Source organism: Cottoperca gobio, chromosome 16 (genome assembly GCF_900634415.1).
Source record: "Cottoperca gobio chromosome 16, fCotGob3.1, whole genome shotgun sequence".
NCBI lineage: Eukaryota > Metazoa > Chordata > Actinopteri > Perciformes > Bovichtidae > Cottoperca > Cottoperca gobio.
In genome coordinates, this window is record NC_041370.1 from 7361063 (window position 1) to 7366895 (window position 5833).

The following is a 5833-nucleotide window of genomic DNA, read 5'->3' on the forward strand; positions in this document are numbered from 1 at the left end:
TTCACCCAAGACATTATGCAAACAAGTGTGTCGGGGGATAAGAAACCTACTTTGACTTCTACTTCAAAATCATTTCCCAAAATTGAATATGATTACAATGTGCCATAAAATAAACTCATAACCATCAAAGTAATTATGTTGGCTTTAGTAGCTGCTCTTAATGACAAACAATAGGTACACAGGTTGTTGTATTCAGCAGGATGTCTCGGGTCAGTCTGGACTTGTGTCTTTTTCTGATCCTCAGGGAAACTATTTGTTATTTTCTGATATGTCACCATGCCAACCTTTATATACCTTTCTCCGTAGAAGCTGAACTAATATACATCCCTCATGTTCAACATTTAAAATTGACACATTGTACATTTCTATGGTTTAGTTGATTCATAGAAAAATTTATCGTTTTTATCTGCTGTTTTAAACCTTTGAGAAATGTCAGCTTTCCAGTTCAAAAATTAAAAACAGTATTATTTACTCATATTTAGCCACACGAGCGGCGAGGAGGTCGGTCCATCATGGACTGAAATATCTCTACAACTATTGGATGGATTGCCATGAAATCTTATACAGAGGATGAATCCTAACTGATTTAGCTGATCCCCTAACGTTTCCTGTAATAACATTATGTACACATTTTAATTTGTCCAATACTTTGGTTTATGTTGCAAAAAGAAATTTTGCAAAACTACATTCCCATCAGCCTCAGCTGAACCTTTTGTTTAGTACTTATTAGCAAATGGCAAACTAGATGGTGAACATGTTAACAGCACATTGTGAGCATGTTGCAATGGTAGCTTTAGCATTTAGCTCAATCCGCTGTGCCTAAGTACAGCCTCACACAGCCGCTATTGGGCCGCAGACTCTTGACCTCGATTGAATCTTTTTACAGAATCAACAGACGAAATCTCACATGTATGTTCCTGTCATCACTCTCCACGTCTGCCGCTAACCTCTGTCCAGGCAGTCGTCCATTTAGGTTTTTAGAGGCTGGACTGCGTGTTGACTGTTTCCCCTGACCGGCTGGAAAATGTGAATGAGTTAGAATTGATCTTTTCCCATTTCAGAGTTACTGTAGGTGCTCTTAAGCAAGGCAGCATGAGAGACTGTGGTGGAGAAAACCATCCAGATTATATTGAAAATGTTTTGTTGGTAAATCTTTTCAGGCTGAACAAAAAGTGAAGTTAACACAATACGGAGCTGTAGTTTAAAGACTGAGAGAAAACGTGGCATTCACTGGAGAGCTTTGTGATAATTACATGGTTTTTTAATTAAAACTTTGAGGATCACTTGTAATTTTAGATTGCACATTTGGTCTAATATTTGGCACTGCACGAGTTCTGTACACACGTCTTTATGCCTTTGAAAATTAAGTGACAACCTTGTTATTCAGAATGACTTGAAAGTAATCACAGTGGTGGCAAGAACTGAGAAGTGCTGTATGGTGCTCAATAAGATGTGATAATGCAATCATGTTCATGAAATGGCAATTGATTACGTGTTAGTTAGAGTTAATTACAGACAAAAAAGACTCAGACTCTTGAGGCATTGTTGTATATTAAGTATCCAAATGTAGATTATAGATATAATAGCCAGTAAACTAATTGTGTCCATCCCAGCCAATGACTGACCAGTGCAACATGCAGCATCACCAGCAGCATTAAGTCATCGTCATGAAACAAAAGAGCCGGGGGTTGGGAGTTGGAGGATCATCATCACTACAAAATATTGATGCCCCGGCTGCCTCGTATCATTTTTTTCTGAGTGGGGTCCAGGCGCTGAAATGTAAATAAATCTATTAGGGCAAGGAGCTGGGGGCTCCGGTTACCACTCCTTACAATCAAGAGGCTTTTCATGCTGCCCTGGAGGGCCATTCCTGTAACGCTAGCACACTGGAGAGAGCCACAAATCATCATCTCTCCCTCCCTCTGTCGCTCTCTCCTCCTCCTGCTGTTTCTCTCATCCATTTTTTTTCCCAATCTTTTTCTCATTCATTCACTAACAAACAAACACACCACTGTCCTTCATTTCTCTATTCTCCTTTGACTCCTAGCACCTTTTATTCCTAATGCTCTTCATCACAATCCCCTCATGCTTTCTGCTCTCCCACAGCTCTGTCTTTATATTCTCACACCTACTCTCGGCTCTTCACAGCTCCCTAAGGCTCTTTAGTGAAGCTCACACTACAGTAAAATGAAAGACTAGAGCGATACTTACTATCACATGTATCAAGATCTCAAACATCATGTCAGTTTTAGAACTGTTTTCTGTCAGGAAACCACCTATCAACATGTCTTATGTGTGAGAAGTTCAAAATCTATTGCCTATACCCCTCTGTATATTTCCCCCACTTACGCTCATCGTTTGCTCTCTGCATTTAGTGAATTTTGCACATACATATACTGTAATACATATATACATTTTTGCTAGTAACATCCATTCAAAAGGACAAAATATATTAAAACCATCCTTCAGACATACACTTTGAAGTGTTTTCACCTCGGCAAAAGTAAAACTGTTTTCTGATCTTACTTTGAGAAGGTTTGTCTAGGTTTAGGCAATTCAACAACTTGGTTAGGGTTAGAGAAACCTTGTGGTTTGGGTTAAAATTACAACCTTGTTAAGGATCTTTGTGGCAATCAACGTTAACAGTCATAAGGAAACAGGAAGTGAACAGTTGATGATTTTGTTAACAGTCACACTATTTAGAGGACTTTGTGACTTGAGCATAAACACATTCAAAATTCATATTAAACTTCAATATCACTTGCATATTCTAGCCCTTTTACAACAAACCACATATGTATGGCCCACTGGTTCGGCCCACCTGTCCACATGGCCAGCAGTTTGAGCAGCAGTAGTGGTAATGGACACTTTAAATAGAAAAATGAACAACGTTTTGACACCATCACAACAACACCACAGACTGAATCTACAGGAGCTAAACCAAAACAGTGGAAATGTGATGAACAGTTTAACGTGACCTTTGAGTTTCCATATAAACCGTCAAGGCGTTTCAAGAAGAGATGAGAGATGAAACTGAAGGCAACCAAGACCTCATTCAGAGTTTGCGTAGGAAAGGAATACACCAGTGAAGAGCCCTCTGTGTATACATGAACAAGGTAAGGATAAACATATAGACATGTAACAGTATAGTATTGTTGGTGCAGTATCAGGAAACCCCTTGTGCATAGCATTAATTGGAAACTGGTAATTCAAATGTAAAGTGCAGGTCAGGACAAAAAAAAAAAGATAGTTCATCCCAAAATGATTAGTCAGTTGCAGAATTACAGCACCTTTTTGTCATTGTTAAATAAGAAACAGTCTGACTTGAAATAACGTAGATATGCAGAAAACATCTACACACTGTACGCAGGATGAGTTGCAAATAATTAGAGGGCAGAATTATGTTACGTGCATCACACCACCATATTATAGTGCCAGCTGTCTGTGTTGTGCCATTTTCCCCACACTACTCTTTTGTGGTGGAGAAATGGATTAGCTTTTAAAGACAGCATGCTCTTTGGAGAGAATATAAGGAGACTGGGTAGATGTAGGTGAGGAGGTTTTGTTCCGAGGTGAGAAAGGAGGTTTTCGTAGCCATTGAGTTGCTCGTATTGATCGACAACTTGACAACCCCTCCTGCACACATCTCGTCATCAATTAGCACATTTAAGCAGTATGAAGACATTTGTGTTAGACGTGGGTGCAATTTTATTTCCTTCCTTAACACAAATAAGATATGTAGCTGCTCCTTGTTGAGTGACGACGCTATCTTTGACCCCTGATCAATGATGGCTTGAGCCTGTCATTGATTTGTCTGGCTGAGGCTCTGGGACTCGGCCTGTTCCGTTCGGACCCAGTGAGGCCGTCCGGGCCACACAGGTCACAGCCACAGTTTGGACTGATGCCACCAGAGGTTAATATGCAGCGGGTAAACATGAAAATGTGACACCAGGAGAGATAAGGCTGCTCGATTTTTCTTGAAAATCAATGGATGGGGAAGAGTTGGTAGATTTTGTCACTGTCATTTTTGCAAATAGTCCCTTGAGCGATCAATGAATGAAGTGCAACATACGATTATATAAAACAGTGATCAACCGCTTAAATGGATCGAAAAGCTTGGGGACGGAATAATACCGATACAATGCTGTTAAAATCATTTGCTTATAGTAATGAAGTAGACCGTTTACCGTGTTTATTCAGAGTCTTTTTATATATAACATATGGAAGAAAAAACAATTGGGCATAAAGTGTATTAAGAACAACTTTAAATATCTGCTGGTCCTACTTAAGGAGAGACTGAAGGGAGAGAAAACCCCAAGAGAGTAAAGTAATAATCATTACAACCTAAATACACCATTCACCCAACCTAAAAGGTGACCACACCACCCACACACACCAGGTGCCGCACCACAGGAAACCATCCCCCAGGGCAACTGCAACCAGGAAACCGTACAGAGTGACAGGAGGACCAGCTTTAGTCATCTTTACGATCATAAAACAAAAAGCAAAAACCACCAATAGATAATAATCAGCACTTGACTGGAATTAAAAAGACAATGACAGATAACTGGAGCACCTCATCGATGTAAACACATTTCAATTTCACAATTTCCTCTGATTTATAGACATCGGTCGGTTGGTCCACAAAAATCTCGCCACCAGTTTTCGCCCTAGGAGGCTGAAATGTTTGTGAGGTAGTGCGTGTGAATGCATTGCTACATGGGTGCATGCCCGTACATGGTCGCAGCTATTGCGATTTTGCCACTTGTTTTTCTGATATAGACAAATGGACAATAGACAAAACTTGTTTTACTCCTTTGATGTGTCGCCTTGTTTACAGTATCACAATATATAGAATAGAAATGTAGGATTCTGAATGCCCTTTGTATCCTCACTCACATGCACAGCAGGACACACAGTGAATTTGAGACTCTGCATGTAACACATCCTGGTACTGCAGACACCTTAAAGAGCAGTTCCCATACCGGGAGTCGAACCCGGGCCACCTGGGTGAAAACCAGGAATCCTAACCGCTAGACCATATGGGACTGATGCAATGCATCAATATATTGAATCCTAACCCGTGTATCATGATACTTTTCGAATTGCCAGAATTCTTGCTAATACACAGCCCTACACAGGATGAGCTGAAGAAAGACGACACATCACATGTGACAGTGATGCTCCAGGTCGAGGGCAGGATCTTGGCCTCTGTCCAAACCACTCGACGGCTCCTTCCACCACTTTGCTGAGTGTGTCCAACTGGTTTGGAAGTGAGTTCCTATTAACGGCATCTCTTATCACACGACACAGCCTGACATCCAGTGAGCCTTACATTTAACCTCACTTTAGTGCCAAGTTCGTAAGAGTCATATTTAATATTTCTGTGTGTCCATTTGTGTTCCGGATCCTTTGACACAGAAACCATCCAACATCAATTTACTGTAATTACTGGCAGGCCTCTGGTGGGCCACCTCTCCCAGTCTGGTGACTGATCACCATCCATCCTGCCAAAATGGCAGCTTTATAGCCTCCTTACAGGACCGCCTTGTGCCGGCCAATGGCATGGGGCAAGTCTCAGCCTGAACAGGGAGCAAACAAAGGGATCTGCTTGATAAATGAAGATGTTGCCCAAGGGTTGTTGGTGGTCTTGTTAGTCAGTATACTAATTAAATCATTATCCAGCAGTCATTCATGCTGCTCAGGGTCTGTCTCTCTCCACTTACCCTTGTCAGGATATTGCTAATTACTAATTACTGTGCCGATAAGGGTGATAAAAAGCTGTAGTTGTAAATAAATGTGTTATTGCTTAGATGTCTTACTATGTTGATAT

General features: G+C 40.8%; 1 non-coding gene across 1 annotated transcript; it reads right to left on the reverse strand.

The window, feature by feature from the left end:
- Window positions 1-4976: 4976 nt before the first annotated feature.
- On the reverse strand, window positions 4977-5048 carry trnae-uuc (transfer RNA glutamic acid (anticodon UUC)). Its single transcript has one exon. It is a non-coding gene; the product is annotated as a tRNA-Glu (tRNA).
- Between the last annotated feature and the right edge of the window lie 785 nt (window positions 5049-5833).